Genomic DNA, 16,818 nt, shown 5'->3' on the forward strand with positions numbered 1-16,818 from the left:
GCATTCTATTAAATCTAATATATAGTAAGAATTTAGCAAGAAATATGTATGGCTTGTTTAACTAATACATAGGATTCTCAAAATGAGCAAAAAAGAAATAGGATGGGAAATATGTATGGCTTGTTTAACTAAGTGACACAAAATTGCTTTTTACTTTACTTCACATAATTTGCTATTCCTTTGTTAGTTCTTTGCATAACTAGGATGGGAAATGTGGGTTTCTATATAACATTAGAAGTCCAGCATAGTTTTTCAACAACTATGTTCTTTTCAATGTGTGATTCTTTCTTTGCAATTAAATTGTAATACCCGAAAAATTTGTAACTTATGGCCATTTAATAAATGAAATATTTTTCTAAAATTTTAAAGGACTCGGGACACATGGCACCGTAGGATAAAAGTAATAATGGTGACATATCTCGAGGGACACGTGGCACCGTAGGATGAAAGCAATGATTAGGGTGCTAATCTTAAGATCAAGGAAGGCTAATTAGGTGATGACAAGTGGCGTGAGAATAATTTCTAAATCTAAGTAATGATTATAAGACACATGGCAAAGTTTGAATGGAAACACATAACCTTTACTTAATCTCCAAGTTTGGGACACTTGGCACCCTAGGATTGGAACACATGATGGGATCATCATGAGGCTCAAATCCCAAATTAAATAGCTTAATCTTAGAGTGACAAGTGGCATATCTTGATCTAGCCTAGCCCTAAAGATGACACTTGGATGAAACTTGTGGCAAAAGATAAAGGAGTAATCATGAGTAATGATTAAAGTGACACATGACAAAATGTGATTAGCCGGGCACTTCCATAAATAGGATATTGGGGGAGAGATTTGGCCATTCCAAAAGGGTGAGGAAGAGGGATTTTTGGAGAGAAAATTCTGGAGAAAAAAGGGCAAAGCGCTGCCGGAGATCAAGGAAGGAAAAGGCTTTGTTGGGTTTTCGAGCTAGCCTTGTAAAGTGTGAAAAACATCTTTGAAACTTTTAGATAAGTTCCAAATTTTTTATAATCTTGTAGATCATTAAAAGAGGAAGGTATAGGAAAAAATGGGGGTCAAATCGGAGTTAAAACGGCCCAGTTATGGCCGAAACAGTGAAGGAGATAGAATTTGGCCGAGGCAAAGGGAAGGCGCATGAGCTTCACGCGTCGGAAGGGGCTGCGTGTGGGACCCCTTCCAGGGGCGCGTCTAGCCTCATTTTTTCTTCAAAATTTGTAGTAGTCACCCTATATTAAATCCCCACCCTTTTGTGTAAAAATATTTGGCATTGGACTTACGAAAGGTCATGTTTTGGTAGCAAACAACCTTAGTTTGGGCTAAATTAGTGCTTTCCGGTGAATCAAAAGGTGAGTGGTTTCTAAAAATGTATTTCTTACATGTTGAGCATATCTTTGAGTATGTTGGAGGTGATTGCATATGCATATCATGTTTATTTCGTTTGGTATGCATGTTTCTTTCCGTTTGTTCATGCATCACTATGTATGGCTTGTGACTGGTTGTGATTATCATGGGTGAAGGGCGTCTTCACTTGGCTGCATTGTTAGGCCGTGTTACATGATAAGGTTGGGCAGGGGTGATTGCAACACCCTAGCGTCACATCCACCTGGAGCATGCATCTCTGCATTTTGCATTTGCACGCATGAAGTTAGTTTTTTTTACCCTCACTTAGATTTAACGATCTAACCCAGGTGTTCATACCCATAGAATATTCAAATGTTCCAGATTTTTCAGGCTTTGGCTCAAAGGGAAAAGGCCTGGAGGTGGTGTGAGTGTACTTATCTTCTTTTATTGTCTCTTATGATGTTGTAGTAGTGTTACAAGATTTGTACTTTAACTTTAACATTATTTTGTTGCGTGGGGAATGAAGTTTGTTTTCTTTACTGTCTTGATAAATTGTGTGTGCAAATGTCTATTTGATGGAAGTCCCAACATATTTCAGGTTACGATCCTTACTGTAGTACATGGGATTTCCTTAATACCCGTATAAATATTATATTCGTTTGTACCATAAATTATATCTTGGGGTTGGGGCATTACATAAATGAAACCTTGTGTCACAACACATGAATACACCCTTCAACTAGAATGCCAAAACCAGGTTGGAGAGGTGGAAGAAGAATTCCTCACTAAAGTCCATGACAAAATATCAAAATAAATGGAAAAATAATACAATTAAAGTCACTGACCAAATTGCCAAGAGAATGAAAAAAAAAAAAAAAAACATTGAATCAAATATAGAGAATAGTTAGTTATTAGATTGAGATGGGACATAGAAAGCGAAGGAGAAAAAGTTAGTCTACCAATAGGCTAGAATGCACCTCAGGCATACCAAGTTTCTCGAGCAAATGGGATGATAACTAAGGTTTACTAAGCCAATGCACAATCTCACCCCCAAAAGCCTTTCCAGCCATACCACTACTTAACCAAGCTGACTAAATGTAGGAGAAACATTAAAACCACTACTTACATAAGAATAAACCTAATCAGCGATGAGAGAAACACAACTGAAAACTCCATCCCCCATTCATGGAAACAACATACAAGATCAATTTGTTAATAGAATACATAAACACCACATATAGTAGCAAATCATAACAATAAAGATGACTCTCCAACCAATCACAAGCTCTTAAGACTAGACAATAATCAAACTAAATCTACTTAAACCTTATATGATAGTAAGAAGGCTCCAATGACATTCGACATAAATTGAAGTCACAAAACCTCAAATTGTTTTCCATTAGAGAACTCAACGTTGCTTTCTCTCTAATGAATGATAGTACTTTAAAACGAAGCAATAACTTTGTTCAAAAAGTCAGTTCTTGTCATCTGCATCGGCACCTTTTTGTTTGTTCTCAATCTTTTTTTCATTTTCTACAAAAATTAAGAGAGAATTCATCATTAGATATATATTTTGGGTTGTTTTTATGAAAATAAAACAAAAATAAAATTACCTTTTTGGACATTTGCAATACTATTGAAGCCCTGATCTATTTTTTCTCCTGTTGGGGAGATTTCTTCATATGATCCACACTTTGGTGGTTGATAAACCTACATATATCACCAACATATGATTATTATGAACACAATAAAAAAAAAAAAAACAACTCTTGCCTTTTTATCCATTAGATGTGAGCATAAATGAGTTAATATATAGCTCAATCTTCAACTTACCAAAGAGCTTTCTGGTGTCTCCTTACTCTTTTTCGATTGAGGTATCGTTGGATAAATTCCATCACAAATAAACCGCTTGACCTCAGCCTTTGATCGGAATATCATGTTATTGGAATCTTTGTGATAATAGTACTGAAATAGAACACATTTTTGCACGATGTGAGTTGTATTATTAGAAATTTGTATATAAATTGCTTGTGTAGCTAAAAAGAAATAAATAAGTTTTTATTCAACTAAAGAACCAATTCAACAATAGATTCCTATGCCTAATCAATTTAATAATAAAATTAATGTCCAGTAACTATATCTTCAATAGAAAACATGTACAAGTGATGATTTTTTTTCTTTTTTTTTTCCTTTGATCAAAATGAAATAATAATTGGTAAAACAAAAAAAAAATATCCATTAACAAAAAACAATCATGGCCATGAATCTTCACCAAAAATTCTCCAATTTATTTGAACCTAAAATACATGTCAATGCAACATGTTTCACTTTCCCTTGAAAATAGCTAACATGTTTTCGAAGTTCATGAAGTGGAATGATTCAATTTATTTATACAATTCTTATTAAAGAAAAAGCTGAAATATTACATAGTGCTCCAAACATGGTAAAAAAGTTACCTTGTCACATATCCTCTTGCCATGTCGTTGTCTTATGTTGTGACACCACCCATCAAGTCGTTGATAGAATGACAATGGACTCACATGCAAACTCATTTCTTTTGTGTCTGTGAGTTTTGCAAGTCGTTCCTACCACAAATAGTTGAATAACATAAGTAAATGCAATGTAAATAAATAATATTTAATTTAAACTATAACTCTATCATTGATGCAAGTTCAAATAAATGTCCATCTAATTAGTATTGTCAGTTTTGTTTAAAGCAATATGTATAATATAGAATCAAGTTTTTCCTTTTTCTTTTCGAGTTGAAACATATATGGAATGAGATTTAATATCTTCTAATTATCAAAAGTTAGATGTCTCTGGTGGTGCCTGTAGACAAAAAAAAGTTACTAGAACTAAGGAGTAAATTGTGAAACTTCCTCGAAAAAGAAAGCATATTTCTTATGCTTCGAATTGCTCAAACTTACCGCGCCTTAATGCATTTATTTGAAGTAATCAAAAGAATTATATGGTTTGACCATGTATACAGGGCGGATTAAGAGGCGCTACTAGTAAAGTTCGTGAATTACAAGAACTAATTATGTACTTGGCCGTGTACATACGTAAATCTTCCATAATAACAATCCAAAACAAACTCTAGTTTGAGAGAAAGATCGCCAACATGGAGACAAAAATATCCAACAATACAATAAATGAGCTTGCATTTAAGAAATTTACCACTTGTAGATTTAGAGTATGTTACCTCATCCAACTTTAAGATTTGATCAATCTCATCATCTCTCAAATTTAGATCAAAGCCTAGTCCTTCTTCTTGGCATATAAGTATAGAAGATTGTCGTTTTACACCTTTTGTTGGTGTATTTCGTTGTACCTGTGGAACCACTTGGCTTTAGTCAAATGGGTATAATCAAGTAGAGAAGCAATAAATTTATTATATAATTGAGGTAGAAGGGTATAATATGTCAATCAATTAGGATTGGTACTAGGAAAATCCCATAAGCCCTTCTTCTAGGTTTATCTAAGTGTGGAAAGCAATAGGTACGCGATTGTTAAGAGCGTTTATTGTTTTATTAAAAAACACACACTTGCCAAGTGCATTATGCATTTTAGTAATTAATTAATGTCAACCTAACACTGTTTTAATAATTTTTTAAAATACTATTATTTAAAAAAAAATATGTAACCAATATATTATTTGTAGCGTTTCCCACTAATTTTATTAAAAAAAATGACGTGTGATAAGTAATTATATTGATTATTAATTTTAGTTCTATTATATACTTTTTGAAACTTTATAATGCTGTTATTTTTTTTGTTAACATCATTACTATTTATTATTAGTAAATTTTAATATTACGTATTTCTAAATACTTTTACGAATTAAAATGCTAATATTTTATCTATTTCTAGTATTGTAAAATTACTCTTGATTAGTTAATTATTATAACATTAAAAACAAAAAAGAATATTATTTATAATTCTTAAATTATATTTATATACTATTGGTGAATCTTAAAATCTATATTCTACTAGTTATGTTGATGTAAAAGTGATACAATTAAAATTCATTTGGTTGAGCTAGAATCTACGTTATTATTCTTATCTTTCACCAAAAAAAAAAAAAAATGTTTTGTGACATAAATAAAGGAAATGGGCTAAAGATGCTTTTCAATAGTCAATATAAATTTGAACTAAAATTATAAAATTTTTGTTTCTTAACTCAAAATTATTTTATCACTTCAACAAAATTTTTAGTATGCTATAAAATTATTTTTTTTCTTAAAATATAGGACATGTTTACCACAAATAAGCAAGGTGTACTAAATATTTCGACTAATGATTTTACATTTAACAACTATTTCTTCATGTTTCAATATTTTAAAAAGACCAATTAAGGAACCATATGTGTAAATCAAAGAAGTTTATCTATCAACCCTGAATAAATGTTACAAAAAAACACAGAAAGATGAAATAAAAAAAGGCATAGGATGATACTTACCTTCTGACTTATGAACATATGAGTTGAATGACCTTCAGGCAGACTAAATGATATTGGCTGCGCATCTATTACACCTTCACTTAGGTGGTCATGCCCCATGACTCCCATCGTTGATTTTAATTGTTCTGATGGCTGAATTCAAAATAAAAAAAAATAGTTTATGAAACTTTAGAAAAGTCATTATTTTACTTGATTAAGGGCTTAATTTTGACTCATTAATTGATGTTCTTATTAGCATTGGTAGAACTAAAAAAATAAACAAAAAATCTAAAATCTTACAAAGAAAAAAAAACTGATTAAATTATCTACTAGTTGAAAGAGGCAAAAAAACAAAACGGAGAATATATATTTGTCCCATTGGATAAGATAATGAAAAATTGTAACAACAATAATGAATTTGGCATTAGATAAAAAGGATATTTGACAATTCAATCACTTTCAACAAAGTTAAAATTAGATTGTACACATGGCACAGTATGATCTTCAAAAATATAGAAAAAGACCATACTTGAAAACAAGTACGTAGAATTGCTTTTTTTTTTTTTTTTTGTTACGTTGAGCAGAAGTTCAATTCACAACCTTTAGGGACCTCCTACAAATTGAAAAAATGTTCTTTTTAATGGTTATGATAGAAATAAAAATTAATTTGAAGACAAATACTTTGGTTTTCCTATTATTTCATATCTTCTCATAAACTCATGAAGACACGACATTGTGATCATCAATTGCAGGTTATCGTAACCAAGAAAAAGGTTAGTGACCAAAGAAATTTAAAATAAAAAAATATATATCCATAAGAAATTGTGAACTAGAAGTAAAAAAAAAAAAAAAAAAAAAAACAGAACAGTTTTTGACATGCATGATATCCACGTAAATCAAACCATATAATAGGCAATGCATACTATTAGTTAGATTAGATGCATTGAGAAACAAAGTAAACATGTCAGGGATTGAAAAACTAGATAACCATGGTAGGATATTATGGCATGAAAACAAGTTCTTCCCTATAAGCAAAAATAAAATAGTTATGCATGTGCCTGGTTAGTCTAAGCGTATAAGCTTACAGTCAACGATAACAAAATTAGGAAAGACACTATATAGTGATGACTAAGTAAGTTTAGGTGTCCTAGCCCAAGCACCTAACCATTACTAGTGAGCAATACTTGTATGGACAAAATTTACCTTGGTAAAGAGGGTTGCTTGTATTGGCAAGATGACAAGGTAAAAATGTCACACATCCCGCCATTTCATCTAAATGTGTGTATTTGTGAATTATATATGTAATATCTCAAGAGCTCAAAGAAGGGTAGTATATATCGAGGATAAGTAAGGGAGAAAACTACACCAATTGGATACCTTTTGGGCTGAATGTAGGTAAAAAATTTTTGGGTTAAGCATGCTTGAGCTGGAGAAACTCGAAGATAGGTAACCCTTGGGAAGTTCGCGTAGACCCAATAGGATAAGTTGTTTTGGTCCTTCCTATTGCTCGATGTAGGATGTTATAAGTAGTATCAGAGCAACCCGACCCGTGTGTTGGGACTGTGTACTAGCCAAAGGTTGGGGGTATTGGACCGGGGACACTAGACGGAGGAGAGCTGAGACCAGTTGTAAGGTCGCATGACGAGGACGTCATGTGCTCAATGGGGGAGAATGTAATACCCCAAGAGTCCAGAGAAAGGTAGTATATATCGAGGATAAGTAAAGAATAAAACAATATTAGCTAGATACCTTTTGGGTTGAATGTAGGCAAAAAACTCTCGGGTTAAACGTGCTTGAGCTGGGAAAGCTTAAGGATGGGTGACCCCTGGGAAGTTCACGTAAGCCTATTAGGGTAAGTTGTACTGGTCCTTCTTATTGCTCATTGCAAAATGTTACAAGTGGTATTAGAGCAACTCGGGCCGTGTGTTGGGACTGTGTACTAGCCAAAGGCTGGGGGTACTGGACCGGGGACACTGAACGGAGGAGAGCTGAGATTAGTTGTAAGGTCGCATGACGAGAACATCACGTGCTCAAGGGGGGAGAATGTAATACTCTAAGAGCCCAGAAAAGAGTAGTATATATCGATGATAAACAAGGAAGGAAACAACACCAACTAGATACCTTTTGTAACATCCTTGATTTTGAAAATAATTAGTATATGGATTTTAAGGTGAGATTTTGAGGAAATTTATAAATTGTTGAATCGATGGCAGGAAATGCCTTAGGACTTGGATGTCTAGGGAAGAGGGCATGAAATTGGTGAACATCTCGAGATGAGACTAATGATGCTGGAAACAGTCAAACTGAAAATAAATAATTTATGTATAAGCCTGAATGGATGTTGGTACCGAATGGTAGTAAGAAGGGCCTCCGGGAAGCTGAGGGGACCATAGGGATGGTTTGGTTTTTCCAATGAGGTAACCCTGAAGTATTTTCGGGTGGAATAAAGATCCCGTGTAGGTGCACGAACGAAATCGACCTTTATCGAGTAAATATTGAATTATTAATCTTGAAATTTTGATATTTTAATCTAAATAAAAATTGATATTGAGGATGTAATTGTAATGTGAAAGGTTGAAGTGAGAGTATTGATTAGGTTGAGGAACAGGTTGGAAATATGAAGAATAATATGTAAATAGTAAATCCTGCAAATAAGCTCGATAAGCTTGCAAATCACTAACCTGTGTTGAAGGGCGAGAATGTGGGATACACAACCATAGACGGGATCCTGAAGCCGGGCTTAAGCTTTAAAGAGGAGTGTATCGGAAGCCCAAAATCGGTCATTGACCGGAAGCGGAGCTAGGAGGCTAGTGACATTTCTGACAGTAAAAACATCACCGATAGCGACAAAACGAGTAATACCATCCTCACAACGGAAGTAAGGAGCAAAGATGCACTGTGGATTGCATCCTCTATTCAAGACTACGCAAGCACCACATCGAGACTGGGGTCTGAGTGTGTTGCGCCTTGGTATGATAGATTCGGGTTTGGCTAAATCTAAATAAATCAGATATGGGTCGGATATAAATGGGTCAGATCTAATTTGATGGGTCAAATTAGATACGAGTCATTAGATGGGTCAAACCTGAATCGGGTAGGACTTGGTTGGGTCGGATCAGCCCAGATCTGGCTTCAGATCTGGTGGAAGTAGGCAGCGACGTTGATGGCCGGTGGAGGCAGCGATGGTCGTAGTGGCGGCCGAGGAAGTTGAGCGGCGTCCGGATCTGGCCAACGGAGGGCCGTTTGGGCCGTTGGGTATGGCGATCGGCGACTGGGGGCGCGAAGAAGACGCATGGTGGCTTGCGGCTGATGGCAGAGCAGGCGCTGGTGGTAGTTGTAGAGGGGGTAGCAGCGGTCGGTGGCTATTCGCGCGTAGGGTCTGTGCACTGTAGAGGAAGGAAGGAAGAAGAAGAAGAAGAAGGAGGAGAAGGAAGAAGAAATAAGGAAGAAAAAGAAAAGAAAAGAAAAAAAAAAAAGGGGAGAAGAAAAATAATTCCCTTTTTTTTATGGGAAAAACGTGTTTTATTATTTCGGAGATTCTGTCAAGAGGAAGAAAATTATCCGGACTCGCGAAAGTTGAGTTCGGGGCTTTTCAGATATTTATAGTCCCGACCCTATATTTCGAAACATGAAGCAACGTGGGGTACGAAATAAAATTTTTGGGAATTAGATTTCGAAATAGAATGCTAAGATGTTTCAAAATAAGATGTTTTTGCAAACTGTTATTAGAGGGTAGTGATGGGACATTTTGGAATAGTTATGTCCGTAATAAGACTTGTATGAAGAGCCTAATGAGAATGATCTGCCAGACATAGTGAGAGCTTGTGATAACTCAAAAGATCGGGTTGTGTGATAGTGCAACATGAACGAATGATTGTGTGTGGATTACACCAAGGCACAAAGTGAACTGCTTGATGTAAGACTTGGAGCTGGCAGCCGTGGTATGTGCTCTTGAGGTTATGGAGGCACTACCGGTACAGTGAGACATTTGATATGCTCGCAAACCATGAAGAGCCTAAGGTATGTGTTCTCGCAGAATGAGTTGAACATGAGGCAGCAATGATAGATGGAGTTCCCTGAGGACTACGACTGCACTACTTCGTATCACTTGGGGCGTGGCAGTAGGGTTGGCAATGGTTCGGTTTGGTTTCGGTTTTTGCCAAAACCATAACCAAACAAAACTTAAATTACTAAAACCAAAACCAAACCATTACCCATTTGGTTTTAAAAATTTAAAACCATAACCAAACCATTCGGTTTCGGTTTGGTTTCGGTTTAACCATGGTTTTTTTAGTTTAATCCATATCAACAAACAAAGACAAATAGCATTCATAATTTTTTTTGATAATTTCACAACAAACAAAGATAAAATCTAATAAAGTTACCTTATTCTTGCATAAAGTTACAAAACTTATTGGATATAAAATCACATTTCCAAACCTACAATTGTTAAAATCAATAAATTAATATGTGCATAATTAAATTGTAATTTAAGCTAAAAAATTAGCTACGAAAGTTAATACCTTCATCAACAACATTAATATATTCTTCCTAAATTGATGCATATCCATCTGAAATGAATGATCCAACTCCATCTAACAAAATTATAAATATAAAAAATAAATTAATATGAAGAGAGATGAGGCAGAGAGCGAGAGGCAGCGAGGGTGAGAGAGATCGAGGGCGAGCGAGAGCAAGAGGGGCCGAGCCCTGGCAAGAGCAAGAGAGATCTAGCGAGGGCGAGTGAGAGCAAGAGAGATGCAGAGAGCAAGGGCGATTGGCGAGCTCGCGCGGAGGAGCAAGAGAAATGAGGCAGAAAAGGTGAGAGAGATTGAGGGCAAGCGAGAGCAGGGGCCGAGCCCTAGTAAGAGCAAGAGAGATCCAACGAGGGCGAGTGAGAGCAAAAGACATGCAGAGAGCAAGGGCGAGGGCGGGCGGACGAGCGAGAGGCAGTGAGGGTGAGAGAGAGTGAGAGTGAGGTTGAGAGAGGAAGGAGAAGAGAAGAGGAGAAGGGTTTGCAAGCAAGGCAATTGGGTTGGGGTGGGCTAGCCTCAGGTGGGCGGGGTTGTATATAATATATATTATATATACATATTATATATATAATATATTATATATATTCGGTTCGATTCGGTTACCCAACATTTGGTTCAGTTTCGGTTCGGGTTTTGGTTTGGTTTTAGTGAAAACCATAACCAAACCATACCCATTGAAACAGTGTTTGGTTTTTCCCCGAACCAAACATTACCCAGTCAAACGGTTTTTAACCGCGTTGACCGGTTCGGTTTCGGTTTGATTCCCCACGATTTCGGTTGCAATTTCCATCCCTACGTGGCAGTGAGGTGCCTGACGCTTTGAGTAGGAGTGTGCCTATTGTAACTGGGTGGATAGCCATGAGTAGCAGTTGTTGAAGGCTTTTAGCCTGCTAACTATGAGTGTAGTGCTAAAGGGATCATCTGTTTTTAGCGCTAGCTTGTTGTTTAGCTGGATCTGGTGAACTAAATATGAGAGGGGTACGTGGGTGACAAGTATTTGTCTATGGATAGATGAACGTGGCCAGCCCAAGGATTCTGATTTTTTTTTAGATGCGATGCGGCATTCTCAAGTTTTGAGGTAAAATATATGTGCATAACCTTTGAGAATTGAGGCAAATGATTCTAGATGAGGCCCACAAGACTCCATGTACAGTGCACTCGGGAGTTTATTTGATTACTCATTTGCAGATCTTAATTGGAAATTTGTAAAAATTAACTCTCAAGGTAACACCATATAGTGGCACTACAGTTGTGGTGTAGATCACTTGCAGGATAACTTGTGTGAAGAAATTAAGCGAGGTATGGCTCAAGAAGGTAGTCAAAAGAAATTGGTGAAGAAGAATGGACAATGCAAGCAACTTGAATTTAAACATCGCGGAGGCGCATAGACTATTTGAGTGCGCTGCGGAGGGATATATATGACTGTGGTGAGCTACAACGGGAAATTCTAATTAAGGTGCACCGAACCCTGTGTATGGTACACTATGAAACCCTATAATGGTCATTGGGAATGAAGGAAAAATAAGGGTACGGAGGACTTGTGTATTCGTGTTAATCTATTTATGACTTATTAATGAAAAAGTGAAATTGAATTTGAAGGAAGATATGATAATCATTGAGGAGATTATGACATTCAAAGATTCCTGAATGGGAATAAGTACATGTGGCAATAGACCTTATCATGGGATTACCCTGAATCCCAAAGAAAATTTATGTTTTTTAGGCGATTATGGATTGATTGATGATATCAGCGCATATCTTATCTTCTGAAAGACCCATAGACACTGAACAATTTGCTCCATTTTATATTCGGGAGATTAAATGATTATGTGAGATTTTAATGAATGTTGAGTTTGATGAAGGAAATTGATTTGTGTCTTTCTTTTGAAAGACTATGCGAAAGGAATTTCCTTATTTATTCGAGGATTGTAGGGCATGCATTTTGAGAATTTATAAATGATTGACAGAAATTTATGTATGACATTTGTTCAAGGGACATGCTAATTTTAGGAATGTATATGTGATAAACATGATTACCCAAAAATTTCGAGGACGAAATTTTATAAGGAAGGGAGACTCTAACATCCCTGATTTTGAAAAAAATTAGTATATGGATTTTAAAGTGAGATTTTGAGGAAATTTATAAATTGTTGAATCGATGGCAGGAAATGCCTTGGGACTTGGATGTCTAGGGAAGAGGGCATGAGATTGGTGAACATCTCGAGATGAGTCTAATGATGCTGGAAATAATCAAACCGAAAATAAATAATTTGTGTATAAGCCCGAATGGATGTTGGTATCGAATGGTAGTAGGAAGGGCCTCCGGGAAGCTGAGGGGACCATAGGGGTGGTTCGGTTTTGCCAATGAGGTAACCCTGAAGTATTTTTATGTGCAATAAAGATCCCGTGTAGGTGCACAAACGAAATCGACCTTTACCGAGTAAATATTGAATTATTAATCTTGGAATTTCGATATTTTAATCTAAATAAAAATTGATATTGAGGATGTAATTGTAATGTGAAAGGTTGAAGTGAGAGTATGGATATAATTTATGAATTCATATGTAATTTTTATTATATAATAAATTATATGCGTGCATGTGCAGTGAGGTATATGGTATATGGGTGTGCAAGTAAGCTTTATAATATGTTTTTGCACGGCCAAGTCTATGGGTGAATTCAGTGGGTTCACTTGACTTGAGGAATATTATATAATATACTATATAATGCAAATGCTCTTGAAACTTGAGAGAATAATAATGATAATGTATCCTTGAATGGGTTATCAATTGATGGCATTGGAAATTGAAAGAATATGAATTATGTGATGGCCTTGGAAATTGAAAGAATGATGGCCTTTGAAAATTGAATGATGATGTAGCCTGTAGTGGGTTATCAAATGATGGCTATAAAATAAATTATGTAATGGCTCATGGAAATCTAGTATAAATAGGGAAGTTGGCCGTGGGGAAGTGAAAGCAAATTGAAGTTAGAGAAGCAAAGGCAGAAAGAAGGGTTCGTCATCTTGAGGTAAATAATCTGCCTAAATTAGTTAATTAGCAATTAATTAATAAGTTAGTTACTTGCTTAACTAATTTAGTCAATTAATGAATTGGCTAAACTAGTGGACTCGGTAGCCAAGTGAATTTAGTTATGGGTTGCTAAATTAGTTTCTTGACATTACGTTCAAATATTTTGTTAAGGGATTTTGGGTGCATTGATAGTACAACTAACGAATCAGTAGGCGACACATATTTCGAGGTAAGGGTTTAATATGCTCTGTGTGTAAATTTCTTTTGTCATGACTTGCATAAGATATCGAGGAAGTGACTAGGCATGGGGCAGTGGATTGTTGACCGTGAGGGTCCTAGGATAGGGTCACAGATGGAACCACTAGGGGCCACCTAGAGCCTGAGATAGGTGCAGTGGACGGGCTTACATGCATGTTGCACTTCATGTTTATCTATGATATCATGTTTAATAATTTACTGCATTGCATATTACCTTTACTGAGTCCTAGGACTCACCCTCTTTCATTCCACTAACCACACAGATAGTTTGGGATCCGGTAAAGGGAAGGCAGAGTATGTCGGAGACCAACTGAATGATGAGAATGGCAACCCATGATGGGAATGCAACCTAGTAACTCGTGTCTATCATGTAATTATTTTGTGGTTGTATTGAACGTTGTTTGTATTTTTCAGTTGGACTTGTTACTTTTAATGAGTACATTGTGTGAGTAAATTATGTTATACCCTAATTGCAATTTATTAATCTGCTTATAAGGCACAGGTTAGATTCGAGACTCGAGTGTCCTTCCGCTGCAAATGAGTCTTAGACCTCGAGTTCTCGATGGCCGGAGGTGGCGAAGCCTGGACCCCACCCAGGGCGCCCATGTTATTTTATCCCTCCTGTTGTTAGGTTATAGCCGGCCTCCGGAGTGGGACCTACTGACGTTACGGTGACACCTGGTAGTGGGGACGGGGCGTCACACCTTTTGAGCTGAATATAAACAAAGAACTCTCGGGTTAAGTGTTCTTGAGCTGGGTAAGCTTAAGGATGGGTGAACCTTGGGAAGTTCACGTAGGCCTATCTAGGTAAGTTGTTCTTGTCCTTCCTATCGTTCGATGTGGGATGTTATAGGTAGTATCAGAGAAACTCATGCCGTGTGTTGGGACCATGTAGTAGCCAAAGGCTGGGGGTACTGGACAAGGGACACTGAACATGAGAGAGTTGAGACCAGTTGTAAGGTCACATGATAAGGACTTCATGTGCTTAAGGGAGGGAGAATGTAATACCCCAAGAGCTCGGAGAAAGACAATATATATCGAGGATAAGTAAGGAATGAAATAACACTGGCTGGATACCTTTTGGGTTAAATGTAGGCAAAGAACTCCTAGGTTAAGCATGCTTGAGATGGGGAAGCTTAAGGATGGGTGACCATTGGGAAGTTCGCGTAGGCCTATCAATGTAAGTTGTTTTGGTCCTTCCTATTGCTCGATGCGAGATGTTATAATATATATTAACCAATGGGGATTAGCTTCAACTAAGATGACTCGAGCTTAGAGTCATCATGTTGCCTTGTGTGAAGTCAAACCCAATTTAAATTGGGGTTTGTCTTAGCATAATTAAGGTTTGTATAATATGCCTTAGTCGAGGCCTTTTTACAAGGACTAAATTGAATGAGGTTAACACTGTTGCCCTGGTTTCACTCACTCGCAAACAAAGGCAAAATATGGTTAAACCATAACCAAATGAACCAAACTTTATAAACATCCCCTTGAAATTTCAAATCAGTAGGCCTCAAAACTTGGGATAACGACAATGTTTAGAAAATCATGGGGCGTTTTTGAATCAAAAAAGGGAGAGGTTGATCATGGTTCAATGGTCGATCTGAAATATATTTTTATAAAATAAAATTTATCACATAAGGCTTAATTGATTTTAAAGTGTATTAAGTGTTTGTCCAAGTAATAAAAAAATATTTAAATTACAAACTTATGATAAAAGTGAAGTTTAACCCATGAATAAATATTTAAATTACAAATAAAAAATTAAACAATAAATTATCCATATATTAATAAAATGATAGATGGTGTCCAAATAGTAGACATCAACTCCTCTCAAATATCTCAAATTATTATTCTATTTTGTAACATTTAAAAATAAAAAATAAAAGTTAAAAAATAAAAATTAAGAAAATCTCGACCAATTCAATAGTTAGTTTGGTTCACTAGTCCAATCATAATTCTTGTAAAAGATCAACCAATTTTTTGCTTAATTCCCAATTCAATTGGTCCAACTAACTTAGTACGATCTAATTCTTAGAACATTGAATAAGGGTTTCTTGGAAAAGATGAGCAGTCACTACAACTCTCGTATTAAATAGGCACTAGTAATTTGAGACCACCACTAGGACCCTCTTAGTCGACATTTTAATGCAGTAGGAGATTATAAAGATTAAATGGTGCAAAGCCAACAATCCCACCATAGATAGATTAATTAGGGTATCAAAACACTACTCCCAAAGATCAAAGGTGAAAAGGCCCAAAAGAGAAGAAAGATAATCATCTAAATGACACTTAACCAATTGAAAACAAAAAGGCTAAATCTAGGGTTTTGGGTCAAAATAAAAAATGAAACATAGAAGGGTAAAAAGTTCATACTTGTATGAAAAAGAAAAAGAGATCAAGAAACAGAGAAGGTTTGGTAAAAGAATAGAAAAAGAAATGTATATATAAATCAAAGAAGATAAACAAAAAGAAAAGGAGAAAAGAGAACATATAGAGAAAGAAAACATTGCAAAATAATAGAGAAAGAAGAAAGAAATAAAACCCTATATAACCAAGAAGAAGATGGAGCCCTGACCTGAACTTGAGGGTTGCTATTCACCCCTTCGCTTACAATAGATTGATTATCTATGTCAACAACCAATGTAGATGGCTCCATGGTGGTGACTTTCATGATGATTGGCAACAAGACACCATAGAGCAAAGTCTAAAAGCCAAAATAGAGAGAGGAAAATTGGAAGAGAGAAAGGGGGAACAAGAGATATGGGGTTACCCTAGGGTCTCCCCATGCCTTTTAATACTTGTTGGTTCCTGTTGAACCCTAATGGGTAACGGGTTTGAGCCTTTTCCTTTGAAAAATAGGCCCACATATGTGAGCCTATTAAATATCTATCTATTATCTATTATCTATCTATCAATTTATTATTATTATTATTATTATTATTATTATTATTATTATTATTATTATTATTATTATTAATGAAGTTAAAGAAGGGGTTTATAAACTATTGAGCGAGAAATCGAAGAAGGGACTTCTCATTTTTTTATTAATCTAATTAATGTGGCTTAATCAGTGAAAAATTAGAAAGGGTTTATGTTCTCTGATTGTCTCTTGAAAAATACAAACCCATTGAAAAGATCATGTCTTTAGGATTTACGTTTCTTAAAGAACGGATATAACCTTTTAGGAATAACATAACTCTT

The sequence above is a fragment of the Diospyros lotus genome, chromosome 13 (assembly GCF_014633365.1).
Source record: "Diospyros lotus cultivar Yz01 chromosome 13, ASM1463336v1, whole genome shotgun sequence".
Taxonomy (NCBI): domain Eukaryota; kingdom Viridiplantae; phylum Streptophyta; class Magnoliopsida; order Ericales; family Ebenaceae; genus Diospyros; species Diospyros lotus.